This window comes from Muntiacus reevesi, chromosome 1 (assembly GCF_963930625.1).
Source record: "Muntiacus reevesi chromosome 1, mMunRee1.1, whole genome shotgun sequence".
NCBI lineage: Eukaryota > Metazoa > Chordata > Mammalia > Artiodactyla > Cervidae > Muntiacus > Muntiacus reevesi.
Window position 1 is genome coordinate 249,675,860 of NC_089249.1, and position 18,081 is coordinate 249,693,940.

The following is an 18,081-nucleotide window of genomic DNA, read 5'->3' on the forward strand; positions in this document are numbered from 1 at the left end:
AAATCTATGCATGACATTTGAGAAAATTATCAAAGCAAAAAAAAAAAAAGGTAAGAAAAGAAGATGGGGAAAAGGGAATTAGAAAACATATCAGAAAACAAAGAAGAAAATGGCAATAGTAACTCCATTTCTTTTTTTTCCCGTTAGTTACTCAGTTGTGTCTGACTTTTTGCAACCCCATGGACTATAGCCCAACAGGATCCTCTGTACATGGAATACTGGAGTGCTAACCATTCCCTTCTCCAGGGGAACTTCCTGACCCAGGGATTGAAACTGGGTCTCCTGCATTGCAGGCAGATTATTTAGCATCTGAGATATGAGGGAAGTCTAGTAAGTCCATATCTGTCAATAATTCCTTTAAGTGTAAGTAGACTGAAATCTACAATCAAAAGACAAACATACTGAGTTCCGAGCCTGATAGAGTAGAAAGAACCTAAGCTCACCTACTCTCATGGGAACATGAAAACTGCAACCACTTACAGAAAAACTATGGATGAAAAAAATGAGAACCTACCAGAAAAGATATTCTACAGATAAAGATATAGAGAAGGAACCTACATATGAAGGTTCCTATGTAGGATCTTCTCCTACACAGAGATATGTAAGAGGAGTAGAGTTGTAGTATAGTCAAAACCTATACCCCCAGTGGACGATTTACAAAGAGAACTGGAATGAGGGTTCTCAGCCCAACATCTGGCTCCCCAGCACGAGGGTCCTTTACTGGAAAGATGAGCACTCACAGCATTTGAATTTGAAAGTCAGTGGGCTTACTTTCAGAAGTTCCACGTTGTTGGGGGAAATAGAGACTTCATTTCCAGAAGGTATACACAAAATGCTCTTGGACCCAGGGCAGAAGCAGTAGGTTGATAGGAGCCTGGGTCATACTTACCTGCTGACCACGGGAGTATCCTGAAGAGGTAGGAGCCAACCCACTCTGGGGATATAGACACTGGCAGCAACTATTGTGGGAGCTCCTTCTGTTAGGGGAAGCACGCTGATTGAAACCGCCCACCCTGGCCAGGCACCATAGTAAGTATTTGCAAGAGTTGTTTTTACGACAGGAGGTCCTGGTAAGGAACAGGGAACTAATAAGCCTCCACCAACCAGAAGAGTTTGGAAGAGGTCAAAAGGAGACACCACTTGTCTGACCACCTCCCAGAATCCTTCTCTTTGGCATCTGTCTTGGCTGAACAAGGCATGCACCACCAGGCAGGACTCTAAGTCAGAATGATTGGTTAAAGACAACCGGAAACTAATCCCATCACCATAAAACGCAAGACTGCAAGCCATGTGACAGAGCTGTTCTCCTGGGTTCCCTTACCCTCCTGCTCTCCACCCAGGTGCCCTTTCCCAATAAAATCTCTTGCTTTGTCAGCACATGTGTCTCCTCGGACAATTCATTTCTGAGTGTTAGACAAGAGTCCAGTTTTGGGGCCTGGAAGGGATCCCCCTTCTGAAACACTTCTACCACATAGACATTTCAGCTGGCAAGCACCATTTGGAATCTTTTTTCTAGCTTATTAGCCCCAAGGTCCAGCTCCAACCAGGCCTAGTAGTCTGTAGGCACTAATGCTGGGACATTTCAGGCCAACCAACTAGCCAGGAAAGGATACAGACCCACCCATTACCAAAAAGGCTGCTTAAGAACCCTTGGTCCCAGAACTGCCCCTGGACATGGTGCTGCCTGCCAGAGGGACCAAGACCAACCCCCATATACCAGTGCACAGACCCTAGACATGGAATCCCCAAGGCCCTCCAGCTAGAGACCCTGGGACACTCTACCTGCCAGTGGGCAGGCACCAGCCCTAGAATCCCTTGGGATGAATGCACAGAAATGTTAAATTTTTTAAATAAACAGTTGGAAAATAAAAAGAAAAGCCAAAGAGAGATGAAGAATACAATAGCTGAAATGAAAAATACACTAAAAGTAATCAACAGTTCACTAAATGATACAAAGAAGTGGATCAGCAAACTGGAAGACAGTACCAAAAGTCACTGATGCTGATCAAGAAAAAGAAAGAATGAAATGAAGTGAGACCAGTTTAAGACAACTGGTTCTTAAAGTTGTCTGGGACAACTTCAATCACATTAATATTTGCATATTTAGAGGGATCCAAGAAGAGGAATACAGAAAGGGAAAGAGAACATAATTTTCTAAGACACAGTAAATGAAAACTTTCATAACCTAGGAAAGGACATCCAATCCTTCTGTTAATGGTCTTGGCAATGACTTTTCGATTAGACACCAAAAACAAAGGTAACAAAAGCAAAAACAAAGAGGACAACACCAAATCAAAACCCTTCTGCAAAAGAAACCATCAGCAAAACAAAAGGCATCCTACTGAATGGGAGGAAATAGATGCAAATTATTTCTCTGATTAGGCAGTTAATATTCAAAATGGGTAAAGAAACTCAAACACAATTGAATAGCAACAAGACAATTGTATTTAAAAATGGACAAAGGAACTGAATAGACATTTGTCAAAAAAGACACACAAATGGCCAACAGGTATATGAAAATGTTCTTAACATCAATGATTATCAAGGAAATGCAAATCAAAGTCACAGTGAGGTATTACCTCACATCTGTTAGAACAGCCCTAATGAAGAAGAGAAGAAATAAGTCTTGAGGAGGATGTGGAGAAAAGGGAACCCTTGTGCACTGTTAGAGGGAATGCAAATTGGTACAACCACTATAAAAAAAGAGTATGGGAGTTTCTAAAATAGAATTAGTCAACATTCAGAAAACTCAGATCATGGCATCTCGTCCCCTCACTTCATTGGAAATAGATGGGGAAACAGTGGAAACAGTGTTAGACTTTATTTTTGGGGGCTCCCAAATCACTGCAGATGGTGACTGCAGCCATGAAATTAAAAGACGCTTACTCCTTAAAAGGAAAGTTATGACCAACCTAGACAGCATATTAAAAAGCAGATACATTACTTTGCCAGCCAAGGTCTGTCTAGTCAAGGCTATGGTTTTTCCAGTGGCCATATATGGATGTGAGAGTTGGACTGTGAAGAAAGCTGAGCGCCGAAGAATTGATGCTTTTGAACTGTGGTGCTGGAGAAGACTTTTGAGAGTCCCTTGGACTGCAAGGAGATCCAACCAGTCCATCCTAAAGGAGATCAGTCCTGGGTGTTCATTGGAAGGAGTGATGCTGAAGCTGAAACTCCAATACTTTGGCCACCTCACTGGAAAAGACCCTGATGCTGGGAGGGATTGGGGGCAGGAGGAGAAGGGGACGACAGAGAATGAGATGGTTGGATGGCATCACCGACTCAATGGACATGAGTTAGAGTAAACTCCGGGAGTTGGTGATGGACAGGGAGGCCTGGCGTGCTGCGATTCATGGGGTCACAAAGAGTCAGACACGACTGAGCAACTGAACTGAACTGAACTGTTGTGTTCCAGAATTCCCACTTTTGGGTCTGTATCCAAAGGAAATGAAAACAGAAACTCTAAGATGTATCTGCATTCCCAAAGTTACTGCAGCATTATTCACAAAAGCTAAGATATGGAAACTACCTGTGTGTCCATTAAGAGATAAATGGATAAAGAAAATGTATTGCATATGTATTTTATAGGATATTGTTCAACATGAGAAAGAAGGACATCCTGCAGTTTGTGACAACATGGATGGACCTTGAGGCCATTATGTTAAATGACTTAAGCCATACAGAGAAACACAAATAGTACATGTCATCCTTTACATGAAAAATCTTGAAAAAAGCCCCTCAAACTCAGAAACAGACAATAAAAAAATGGGTGCTAGAGCCTAGGGAGTGGGAGAAACGGGAGGGGTTGGTGAAATAGTACAAACTTTCAGCTATTAAATGAATAAGTTCTGAGGATCTAATGTATAAAAGGTGATTATAGTTGATAACACTGTTCTGTATAGTTGAAGTTTGCTAAGAGAATAGAACTTGAATGCTCTCATTGAGAAATGGAACATTTCCTGCCAAAGCAGAAAATAAGAAGGTCACAGTCATCAGCGATCGCATCCTTCTCATGTGAACCAGTGAGCCTGAAGGAACTCAGGAAGGGGAAGAATGCAGGCCATCTAGCAACCATCAGACTACGGTCACCCTCTACGGAGAACCCTGAGGAACTCAGGATAAGAAAACAGGATACTGGCCTCTGATAGCGGAGGTATGTATCAAAGGAATGATTTCAGTGAGTTGAGTCTCTCACATCTTCCCATACATAGAAAAGCACTAAAATTCCTTAACTTGAGATACCTGCTTTTCTTTAATTTACAATCATTTTTCGACATTCAAACTACCTGCCCTTTGCTAAAAAACTTCTGTATAACCTGGCTCCCTGTCTCACCTCCTCCAAGTAGTTTTCTCAGGGTTACTTGAGATGCTCCCTTCTGGGCTTAAGTCCTAAAAATTTTCAACAAACAAAACATAACACTCAACTTTCAGGTTACGTCTATTTTTTCAGTCTATATCATCTAAGTAAAATGAATAAGTAAAGTGATGAAGATGTTAGCCAACTAGGCAGGAGGAATCCTTTCACAATGTATTTATTTGTGAATACATCAAATCATCACAATGTACATTTTAAGTATCTTCTATTTTTATTTGTTAACTGTACCTCAAGAAATTTGGAAGAAGGTAAATACTACTAACTGATCTTTTATGATCACAGAATAATAATCCTAAACCAAACATTCCCCAACAAAACCTAGAGATTTATAAAAAGGAAAATACATCATGATCAGGTTGCACAGGAATGCAAGGGTGGTTTTAAGTTAGAAAAGTAACTGGACTGTTTCAACGTGTAGTTGAAGGGCTGGGGGGCAGCAGGAAAGTCATATGATCACTTCAACAGAAGTAGCTATGGGTGTATGTGAGATTTGGGCAAGTTGAGGGTACCTGTAGTTTGGATTTAGTAATATGTTTTTATATAATTATATAATTAATAGCCAGCAATGATGGGGTCGCAAAGAGTCAGACATGACTGAGCGACTGAACTGAGCTGAAATTGAATGATTAATTGCTAGCTGTTTTAGGGTATGAATGACTTCCAGGTATACACTATTTCTGCTATGCTGGATTTCGACAGCAATTTAAAACAAGTGGGATGATCTACTAATGATGCAATACATAATAAGTCACCACAATCAGGAAACTGATGACAAAGAAACTAGTAAGTTTAAATTTAAAATTTAAATTTTAAAATTAAATTTTTAAATTTTTAAATTAAGTTTAAATTTAAAGACTAGTTAAGACTACCTACTCTATAACCTGCAACATCCTAAAAAACTACAGTTCATTTTTGGAAAAAAACCTGAGAGAGTCCTCAAATTTGACAAATTTTTGAACTTAAATACACTTTTCTAAACTACCTATATTAAAAGTTTTTATTAAAGTATAAGAAAATCTTTCTCTCTATTTTCTTTAAAGAAAGTGAAAATGCAAAATTCTTATCCTATGAAGGGGTAATTCTAGAAAAGGCAGCTATAAGCACAGAAATGAAAAATTGTAGGGGTTGTGATGGGCAGTGAATTCAAATGATTTTTCTCAATTTTTCTTGATTTAATGGTATTTGGGGTTATTTCTTGAATTTTAAATCTTAAAATCTGCTGGTATTTATTTTCTTCTAGTCAATAATTATTCATTCTTAATTTGTATTTATAAATTATTTTTTTCCTTAGGTCAGACCTCCCAAATTGAACTAACCTTCAGACAGCACAAAATCTGGATTTGGGCCTACTAGAATTGGCTTGCATGAAAATTACTAAAAATGTTAAATGTTAGTAGAATATGGAACAACTTATACTTTCATACAATTCTGGTGGAAGTGTAAACTGGAATGACCACTTTAGAATACTTTTTAGCAGTATCTACTAAAGTTGAAATACCCATACCCTATGACTCAGTAATTCCAGTCTGAAATATATACCTAACCAGAAACACACATATGCATACTGAAAGCTATGTTCAAAACAGTGCATAGGAACACTGTTGACAATAGCTCCAAACTGGAAACAGCACAAATTTCCACTGATAGAATACATAAATAAATTGTGTACTCACAGTAGAAAACCAGACAGAAATGAAAATAAATGACTTCTGCACACAATATAAATGAATTTTATAGACCAGACTTTTACAGACCTCTTCAGGTTACTTATTATCTCAACAAAAAGTTTAAACTGTCACTACACCAAAAGAAAAATATAACAGTTCTGATTATTAAGTAGTTAGATCCCCAAAACTTACTATTTATGTACTAATAAAAGTGAAAGTTGCTCATTCATGCCTGACTCTTTGTGACCCTATGGACTGTAGCCTGCCAGGCTTCTCTGCCCATGGAATTTTCTAGGCAAGAATACTGGAGTGGGTTGCCATGCCCTCCTCCATGGCATCTTCCTGACCCAGGGATCGAACCCAGGTCTCCCACATTGCTGGTGGATTCTTTACCACTTGAGCCATGTTCCTCACCTTCTTCCCTGGTGGCTCAGCAGAGATCTGCCTGCAATGCAGGAGATCTGGGTTCGACCCCTGGGTCAGGAAGATCCCCTGGAGAAGGAAATGGCAACTCACTCCAGTATTCTTGCCGAAAAAATCCCTTGGACACGGCAGCCTGGTGGGTTACAGTCCAACGGGTTGCAAACGAGTGGGACACAACTTAGTGACTAAACAACAACATGCCCTAATAACTTAGCGGCCGTGTTAAAAAATACACGTAAATTGAAAGAAAAAAAAAACTAGCACTTTTGTTTCATCCTTAAATAACCATGGTATCTTACTAAAGGGATGTGTATACCTGCTAGATATTGCACAGCTTCTCAAATCTTGAAGTCAGATTGGAAACTGCCACCTTCATTTTTTGTTCTACAGTGATTTTTACACATATTTGCTTTTAATTACAATTTGAATGAACTTTTGAATGTCTGTAAAGGTATGAAATCATGCAAAGAAATGTACCACAACTTAATGTTGAAACTAAACTGTCACGAACTATAACTTTGTTCTCTGTCCCCTAGGTGTTGAGTATTGTCATGTTTCTGTAAAATGCAAAAATACTCTGCAGTACTCTGCAATGCTTTGGGACATAGTTTGGGGAACCCATGAGTGTAGACATCACACTAAACAAAAAAGCCAAACACAAAGAAATATGTGTGTGATTCCATTTGTATAAGATTTCAAAGACAGGCAAATATAATCCCTGATATTGAAATTAGGATTATGTTTATATTGGTGAAGAGGGGAGAGACCATGATTGGGAAGGGGCACGTCAGAATCTCAGGAAAGCTCCTAAAAACATTCTATTTCTTGACCTACTTGTGGCCTCTTGATCAAGTGACTATGTGGAAGTGTTCATTTTGTTATAATTCATTAACCTGTATACACAAGATTAATCTATTCTGTGTATGTATAAATTATACATGAGTAAAATGGTATTTTAATACAGAAGCCCTGAATACAGAAAGAAACAATCTAAGCAGCAAAATAAAAGAAATTATCCCTTAAGGGTAAAACCTCTTTTGATTCCCAAGTCAAATCCTTTGTTTTCCTTTAGAGCTTTACATACTAGTCTATAATTATGCAATTATCGATGGCATCAGTAGCTCAACTCTGAGCCCCTGGAGGATGGGGCCAGGTCTCATTTATGTTTAATTTCCTAGTGCTTCAAACATGACAACATGGAAGGTGGTTAAGCATTGTGAGATGAAGAACAATTGTTCAAAATAAACATATAAACTCAGGTCTTTTTCTTTACTTGCTGTCTTTTCTCTATCTTACTCAAATGCCCTGAGTGGTGATGTATGTATCACAACACATTTGTGGTTTTCCTTTTTAAAATTCCCTGTTTTTATAATAATCATTTATCATCTTCACAGAATACATTTTAAAGGGATAGGTACGCACACCCAGAGCTTTCCTGGTGCCTCAGTGATACAGAACCCACCTGCCAATGCAGGAGATGTAGGTTTGCTGAGTCAGGAAGATCCCCTGGAGAAGGAAATGGCAATTCACTCCAGTATTCTTGCCTTGGAATTCCATAGACAGAGGAGCCTGGCAGGCTATAGTCTACGGGGTCACAAAAAGAGTCAGACATGACTTAGTGACTAAACACCACTGCATGCTGACACATCCCCATTCTCTTTTAAGGAATTTATATTATAAAGTTCTAATGCTACTCAGTACAGTCCATTGACCAGTGCTAGTCCATGAACTGTTGATTACTGATTTACAGCAAGTACAGAAATTGAGAATGTACGTTCAGAAACAAGTACATCAATATAATCTGGATTATATCAATATAATCTGAAAAATGGAATATTTCCTGCCATATCAGTAAGCAAAGGATGTCACAGTCATCAGCATTGCAGCCCCCAGGGACAGTGAAACAGTGAGCCCTTAGGGAACGCAGGAAGGAGAAGAATATCTGCCGTCTAGCAGCCATCAGACTGTAGCCACTCCCCAACTGAGTCCTGAGGAAATCAGGATGTGAAAGCAAGATACTGGACTCAACAGCTGACATGCATAGGAAAGGAATGATTTCACTGAGCCTAGACTCTTGTATCTTCCCATATATAGAGCAGCACTAAATTCCTTAACTTGAGGTATCTGGTTTTCTTTAATTTACAATCATTTTTTGACATTCAGACTACCTGCATTTTGTTGCAAAATTTCTATATAACCCGGCTCCCCCCACCCCTACCTCCTTGGAGCAGGTCTCTCAGGGTTACTTGAGTTGCTGTCTCCCCACCTTTAGTCCTATAAGTTTCCACTAAATAAAACGTAACTCTCAACTTTTAGGTTGCACCTATTTTTCCAGTTGAGAAACTCTACTAAAATGTTGAAATGTGATTAGGAAATTTATCTCGCATATGACTTAAGTTCTAGTCATATCATAATAAAAACTAGTTATTGTTTGAAGATAGATTGAGCAACAACAAAAAACTGGTCCTTTTCCATGAATAGTTTTTCCTGGAAAAGACCAACCTCATTATTTTACGAGTGGGGAAACTAAGATGTAGATTTTACCCAGTTCCTGATTGCCAAGTTAATGGTCTTTATACTACAATGCCATCAATATTCCCAACATTAACAAAAAGATTCAAAGATAAAATCAACATATTATACCTACTATTATTGGCAGTAGCAACTGTAGCTACTGTTTATCCATATTCAGTGCCTAATAGCCACAACCACATGAAATGGCTATCTGTATATTAAAAAACTGTCATGTCCATAATTTCACATGGTTCAACTCATGTGTTTTTATGCTTTAAAGAAGAGGCATCTAGAGCCAGAGTACATGATGTTTGGCAAGTTCTCCCTGTCCCCATATCCCTAACCTGAAGTTTATAATAATAACCTCAGATATTAATATTTGTTGAGGCTTAAATAATGCTAGCCCTTGGAAGGGCACCTGGCAGGAAGTAAGTGCTTAGTGTGTATTACCTCTTCTGATTAATCAAGGAGATGATGTTGGAAATAATCTCAGAACAATCTTGTGAAACAGGAACATTTTATCCTCAGTTTATAGATGAGGATACCAGAGCTTTAAGAGAAGATACCAATTTGAAATTTGTCCATCTGAGTTCAAGCACATGCCCTCACATATGTCTTATATAAGCAATTTTCAATTAAGTGACAGTTCAATCAAATAACCTCATTGGGGTGTTTCAGCAGAATTGTCAATATTTGAGCAGATCAAGCATCTAAGACTCTTTAATAGTCAGTTATGTGAAAGAGAGTGCAAAGTTTTTTGTATTCTATTAAGAGAAACTAATGTCACTATTTTGTTGTTGTTGTTTTTAGGTCTCCTGAAGGACAAGAATGCTGTAAGTAATAGACAAGGTAATGGTTACCACCTCCGATTTCCTAATAGTGCAATCTTGTAGTAACGCCTTACGTATTTCTTTCACCTCCCAAAGGGCCCCCAAACCCCAGCAGCACCATCCTCCAGATGCTGAGGAGGGAAAACTCCATGTGGCACTTGCTGCCTGGAACCCAAGCTGTTCAACTTGGTCAGCGTTTTGTATAAGACCTAAGAAACACTGTCGTTTCTTCTCAAATAGAATAAGTAGTCAAGAAATTCCCTTGAGAAGCAACAAAATCTGATTGAATTTCTCAGAAACTTCTATTATTCTATCAAGTTCACCTGACAGCAAAGGACAAACTGCCTTTCACATGCTATAAGCAAACGCATCAGCAATTCAGAAGGAAAAACGCGGGTTATTAAGTAGGAACAAGTGTCTCTGAATATATTTACACCAACTCATGGAAACCATTTTCCTTAGAAACCTCTGTGACAATCTATTTTCTAGTCTCAGTATTGCTTTAAGTTTGACAGATGATAATAAAATACAATGAAATTACATCTGAGCTCTGAAATGTACATCAGCTTACAAATTCCTCATGACTTGAGTTTTTATTTTACCAACGTGGCTCATTCAGTCTCGATATTATTCTCAAGCATTCAAGTTTTATGTCTGGGCAATGTGCCATGCTTACATAAAGGTAAGGAATACAGAAATTATTATATATGTATATACATGCATACATGCACATATAAAATGTTCACATATCTATCTTTTAATTAAGAGCTGCAAGGGGCCTTTGAGATCATCAAGTCTCATTTTGTTGTCTTATAAATGAGGACTCTGAAGCCCAGAAAGAAATGTTATTCGGAAGGCTATGAAGCAAATTGGCTTCTAAACAAAGCTTGGAGGAATATCTGTGCAGAAAGCACCTACCACATTCTGAGGAGTGCAGCAAGCATTCTCTACATAAATTCTCATACCATTTCTATGATGTTGGTATCATCATTCTCATTTGGTAGATGAAAAAATTGAGATTAAGAAAAACTGGTCAACCACTTGTAAAAGAATGAAACTAGAACACTTCCTAACACCATACACAAAAATAAACTCAAAATGGATTAAAGATCTAAATGTAAGACCAGAAACTATAAAACTCCTAGAGGAGAACATAGGCAAAACACTCTCCGACATAAATCACAGCAAGATCTTCTATGACCCACCTCCCAGAATATTGGAAATAAAAGCAAAAATAAACAAATGGGACCTAATGAAAATTAAAAGCTTTTGCACTACAAAGGAAACTATAAGTAAGGTGAAAAGACAGCCCTCAGATTGGGAGAAAATAATAACAAATGAGGAAACAGACAAAGGATTAATCTCAAAAATATACAAGCAACTCCTGCAGCTCAATTCCAGAAAAATAAACGACCCAATCAAAAAATGGGCCAAAGAACTAAACAGACATTTCTCCAAAGAAGACATACAGATGGCTAACAAACACATGAAAAGATGCTCAACATCACTCATCATCAGAGAAATGCAAATCAAAACCACAATGAGGTACCATTACACGCCAGTCAGGATGGCTGCTATCCAAAAGTCTACAAGCAATAAATGCTGGAGAGGGTGTGGAGAAAAGGGAACCCTCTTACACTGTTGGTGGGAATGCAAACTAGTACAGCCACTATGGAAAACAGTGTGGAGATTTCTTAAAAAACTGGAAATAGAACTGCCATATGACCCAGCAATACCACTCCTGGGCATTCACACTGAGGAATCCAGATCTGAAAGAGACACGTGCACCCCAATGTTCATCGCAGCACTGTTTATAATAGCCAGGACATGGAAGCAACCCAGATGCCCATCAGCAGATGAATGGATAAGGAAGCTGTGGTACATATACACCATGAAATATTACTCAGCCGTTAAAAAGAATTCATTTGAATCAGTTCTAATGAGATGGATGAAACTGGAGCCCATTATACAGAGTGAAGTAAGCCAGAAAGATAAAGAACATTACAGTATACTAACACATATATACGGAATTTAGATAGATGGTGGCGATAACCCTATATGCAAAACAGAAAAAGAGACACAGAAGTACAGAACAGACTTTTGAACTCTGGGGGAGAACGTGAGGGTGGGATGTTTCAAAAGAACAGCATGTATATTATCTATGGTGAAACAGATCACCAGCCCAGGTGAGATGCATGAGTCAGGTGCTCGGGTCTGGTGCACTGGGAGGACCCTGAGGAGTCGGGTGGAGAGGGAGGTGGGAGGGGGGATCGGGATGGGGAATACGTGTAACTATATGGCTGATTCATATCAATGTATGACAAAACCCACTGAAATGTTGTAAAGTGATTGGCCTCCAACTAATAAAATAATATTAAAAAAAAAAAAAAGAAAGTAGTATAACTAATAATGACCATAAATGGAATTAAAGGTTTTATATACCTGGGCTCCTTTCAGTAAACCCTGTGTTTCTCTGAATGCACTCACCGCCATATCCCTGTTTTTTTTTTTTTTTTTTTTTTTACTCCCATATCCACATACCAAATGGATTACTATTTTCACACACTTTAGGTGACACTGGTGTGGCATCAAACAGCTGAATCACGTAGTGAAAGCTTTCTGACTTACTTGTCTTTCAATTCTTAAATCTCAGTTTGGTGTCACTGGGCCTTGAATATCTCTGTAACCATTGCTAATGTCCATTTACAACAAAGACTAGAATGCAAATCCAGTGTAAGGAGCAGCAGAGTCTAACTAAAGTTTATTAATATTTTTGTTGGTTTGTGTTTACTTTTAAAAACATGTGCTTACAGCACATGATATTTGTTTTACACTTAAGTGTGATAAAAAGCTTCCTTTATAAATGTTTAGTCTATTTAAGCAAAAGGTTAAGAAAATAGTAAATATCATGGTCTCTAGAACCTGCCCAGATGCTGTAGGTACATCAGTTTTTCTCAAAGTGAGAAGGTAACAGGATGGTACTCAAATGATCTGAGATAGAGTGTGTGAAAATTTCACCTAATTGCAGGGATATGGCATTTTTATTGAAATAGGCAGATGCAGCCAAGAAACAATGCATTCTTGTGTTCCTGTGTTGTTTCTTCAATCCAGTGAGCTCACACTGATACTACGCACATCTGAGCAGTTTGAGATAGTATTAGTTGAGGGATGGCAGTACCTCCCCCAGACCCAATAATTCAGGTTGATTCCAGGCAACTTACTATCCCCAAGGCTCTTTGAATTAACAGCAACCAGTGATCATTAATCTCAAAAGCAAAAAATGAGACTCTCCTTCTTTCTTCCACACATTAAGACATTACATAATGTTAATAAATGCTACAACAGCTAATATTCCCTCTCTTTTGGCTGCAGTTAATAGTAATGATGAATAATTCTAAAATGCTATTTTTGAATCAGTCATTGCATTGTACTAGGTAATTACGCACACACACACACACACACACACACACCCTCAGTCACTCACTCACTCATTCACTCTCATAGTGAGGGTTTGAGAGGCTAAGTAGCTTATCTAAGGTCACGCAATTACTAAGAAGTAGCACAGTGATTTAATGCTAACTTCAATTTAAATGCCTATTTATTTCTGTTTTTTTCCCCCAGTATTAAGCCACTCCATGCTATTGTTACTACTCAGTTTCTTTTTCCTTATTTTTAATTAAAGGATAATTACAATATTGTGTTGGTTTCTGTCATACATGACATAAACATACAACAGAAACATCAGTCATAGATATACGTATGTCCCCTCTTAATCAATCTTTTAATAAAACTGTATTTTATAGAGAACTAAAAAATAAGAAGGAGAAAGGGCTCCAGATGCTTGAAACTTTTGAAAGAAAATTCTAAAACAATGTCACTGGAAGAGAGAAATCAGTGATGTTTAATCAGTAATGGAGGTAGAGTTCCCTAGGTTCAAGGATGGAAGAATGTCTGTTTTCTTCTTAGGAGAGTGAATAACTGGATAGAACCAGTCTCAGAAATCCAACCTGCCTTAGTGTACTCGAGTCAAGAAGGAGGGTTTTATTCCCTTCTGATATGTTAAGGGCCATGTTGGAGAACAAGTGTGGTAGAGCAACCAAAACTGGATTGAGACCCAAGAGTCTTGAATTCTGATTGTTGTTTTGTCTCAGTAACTCTGAATTTATTTCTCTGAGTCCCAGGTTCACTATCTGCAAACCAGGCAGCTGGCCCAAGTTCTCTTCTTATTTCTCCCTTTCAGAATGGCAGACTCCTTCAACTGGATTTATTAGCACATACGCTTCAAAATGATTATGTTCCTCTTTCAGCATAATGGGAATATGGTTTGATTGCAAACTCAGCAGTGGGTTTCAGCCTACCATCTTTCAAGAGCCTATTAATCTGTCCATATGTGAGGTTGCCCTGCTACATTCTTTGGGATATAGCAGAACTCGGAGGAGAGAATCTGAACCCTCCGAGGTAGAAACAAAATTTAAATCCATATAAATAGAATTTAAGAAGAAGAAATTTCATTATCTGATTAATTTTTAAAGTCATCAATGACAATGAAACGACAAATTCAGTAGGTGTTATTAGGAGTAATTACGGCAATATCTGAAAAGAAAACAACATCTGTGATTTGCCTGATTAATGGCTTAATGTCTCAGTGCATCTGTTAATGGAGTAACACTCCTGGCAATCTCGACGGTATGTTTGCAAGATCTGGAAGTACAGAAAGAACTGGTGGAGAAGAAAGGCGCAGGGTTCCAGATTGGTTGTTGGAGGTTAAGTTCCTCCTGAGAATTTTGAACTCCCCTCTGGCTACCTCGACCAGAACTGTATGGCTAATTCAGAGGATAAATGAGCTCCACCAGGTATGTGAACTCCTGCAGGCTAAACAACTAGCTTCTCAGAGTGACTGCAAAAATTTTACTTTGCACCTTGTGAATGGAGATGTGTTACCCCAGCCCTGATGGCATACCACAGTAGGATTTTTACTAAAGGTATGCATCATGGAACTACTTGTATGCAAGAGGCCTTTTTTTTGGGGGGGGGATGCAGGTAGTAGTTAATAATTTAGGGAGTAAATGTATTTTTCTTTAAGCATCAATTTTCTCTTTTGAACTCAAAGGAAAACAAGACGTTGCCACCTATAGTTGAAAACCACTGCAATGTGGCAGCTTCAGGGTGTAAGGAGATGAAACTGGGAAATCGTATAACGGTCTCACTCTTTTCTTCAAAGCTGTATTTTCCCACTGCTTTGAGAAACAGACACAAACTACATCTGTTTCCTCGGGCTGCAATGGCTGAGAGAGGGAAGATTATCATAAAACATATTCAGGTCCATTCAAACTGCGGGCTCTATTGCATGAGGAAGTAGCTTATCCTAATGAAATCAATTGCAGAAAAATACAACATTCTGTTACAGAAGAAACGTGCATCTGACACTCAGCAAACCAAATGCAATTTCAAATGTGGTAAGAAGAAAAGCAGTTATGAGCTGGGCATGACTCACAAGTTAGAATTAGTGACCAGAGGAGGCAACCATTCCCCTATTATCAGGAAGGGCCAAGTTGCTTTTACTCACCCCAGCAAAGATGACGTCTCTCCTGAGCGGGCTCCGTTAGAAACTATGGAAAACTGGGCTTGAAAGTGGCATATTTCTCTTGTGCTGCTTGGCTAAAATATCACCTCTCCTTCCTGTTGCATTTTTCATTTCTCTGATTATATCTGATGGTGTCAACGTGAGGCCTTAAGCTAACACTCCCTTGGACATTCAGAAAAGGAAGAGGCCTGGAAAGAAACAACTCAGACCAATAAAAGAAAGAGACAAATAAGCTGCCTCACCAGAGCCCTGTGAGAAAGAGAAGAATGACCTGACTATGAGCGTGGGGCCCAGCAACAGAACAGTGAAGGCAGTGTTTTCAACTCGGCTGCGCGTTCACACAGCACCGTCACTGTTAGATATGGCTCCTGCATAAATTTCTGCTTTCTGTGAATCGGTGAGCCAGCAATATAAAAATTCATAAGTGATTCTATTCTCTATACACGGTACAAAAATGACTTTGTCCATTTACCTTTTGCAATGCACATAATTAAGTGTGAGACAATTATAACCTTGTACCTCTCCTTGGGGGTTTGAAACATAATTTAGTCGCTGTGTTTCAAGGGCACTTAAGGAAGAAAAGACTCTCTGCAGTGACTTTTATATGCATGCTGGTGATGAATTTACCCTCAAAGCTTCTGAAGTCCCATTTTGCAGTAGTCGTAGTTCTTATTGATTACTGTTTGATTACACAAAATAAGGAAAGTGGGACCAGAATATTGTACTTTGGATTATGTGAATTCTTCAGACATACAGAAAATCAGAAGTGTTTATGGGCTTATTGAGAGATTTGAGTCACTCCTTTAAAAGGAGATTTTCATGCATAAACTCACTATTTTTTTAAAAGTGAGTTTTCTGTTTATTGAGCTAATTGGAATAAATGCTATGACCCAGCTGTCACCGTGATGGACAGTTATTGGTGAGCCCATAAAGAAGAAGGTAAAGCAAGCAACAAGACTTGTTTGATGGTAGCAATAAGGAAATACTAAGAAGCTTGGGGATTAAGGGAGGTGAAAAGAAATCAACATACCAGCTTCATGAATGTGTTTCCACATGCTCTTGATTGGTTGCTATGTTAATTGTGAACTTACATGTACAGTTGGATCCTCTTAGAAACTAAGAAGAAACATGGACACAAGCAACGTTTTAGAAGGACTGAAACATCCAAAACATCTAAACTTTAAATAGCTGTAAGGTACAAGTTAGCATCTTTTGAGAACATACAATCTGCCTAACAACTGAGACAGTCTAGACATTTTTCAGAAGGCGCCTGACATCTCACAGCTGTCCATCTGCTCAAGAGAAGAATGCTCGGCAAGTCCTAGTTTCTTTCTCTCCCTTTTCTCAGAGCCCTGTGGTTTCTTGGCACTAGCAAGACCTGGACTCACGGATTTGGTACATCATGGAGTGTTAGCATCAGAATTGGAGGTTATTTGGGACGGCTTCTTTGTGCTGTGGCAGAGGACACGAAAGCTTAGAGAAGTTAATAAATCTGCTCAAGGCACACAGGAAACAGAGAAAGGTCACAAACCGCATCGCCTCACTTCTAAAACCGGTGCTCTTCCCCTCACCACTTCCCCAATAAACAGAGAGGTGCACCCAAAGCTGGGATGAGAAGATCTAGCATATAATCTCTTGATAATCATGGGGACCATTGGCTACAGAGTACTCAAGGCATAAGCTCATTTTCCAAGCTACTTAGAAACTGTAAATATTGATACTAACAGGCATGTGCCAAGTTTTTTGCATCATGCAGTTGAAATTAAATATCTCTGTCCAGCTAATTAGAATCCTAATGACTAGTAATAGATAGCAGAGACTATGTTCAGTTTTTGCTAGAGAGGCTATATTTCTTTGATCTGGCTGCTGGGATTTCTCAATAAATCAGGCTAAAAGATCACACATGACAGAGTTTTATGTAGTTCCTCTTACATGCCATCAACTTTTCTATACTTAAGTGAATTAATCATTTTTGTATATATTTGGATTTCTCATTGGCTGCATCATGCTCTTCATGTATAATTTTTAGAGTTTGTCATGGTTTAGCCCTTATATTCTTGCTGCCCCAAATCACCAACTAAGAGGCAATAGTTGGGGCTTCCCAGGGGGCTCAGTGGTCAAGTATCCATCTGTCAAAGCAAGAAGCAGTGGTTGACAGAAACTTTTGCCTGTTCATCTCCCACCCACCCATACCACACAACCAAGATAAATTTCATATGCTTAAGGCCCATTATTTACTCCACACTGTGCAAATTTTACTGGTGGTAACTGTAACTATTAATGAGTGGTTACTCTGTGCCAAGCACAGGGGTAAGTACTCTCTGTAATTAGACTCATTTAATTCCTGAATATCCTTAACAGTTTGACTTAATTATTCCTATAAAAAAAGTCATAAAATTCTTCATATAGTAACAGAAATAGTTGCAGGGAAAATCTTCTTGTAGTCACTTTGATAAGTCAGTGCTTATTTGTCTGGATTTTAGTCAAGAGAAAGTCAAGGGTCTAGAAAAATCTTCACTGAACAAGCAGAGTAATGTTTTAAGTGTTTGGAATGGAAAATAACTAGAGGCCTTTTAGCTGGTTAACCAGATGCAATACTGGTTGAGGACTAATGAACAAGGGTTGGAAGAAGTACTGAGTAATAACAAGATCATGAGGAAGCGTTAGTTACAGGAGATACTAGCCACG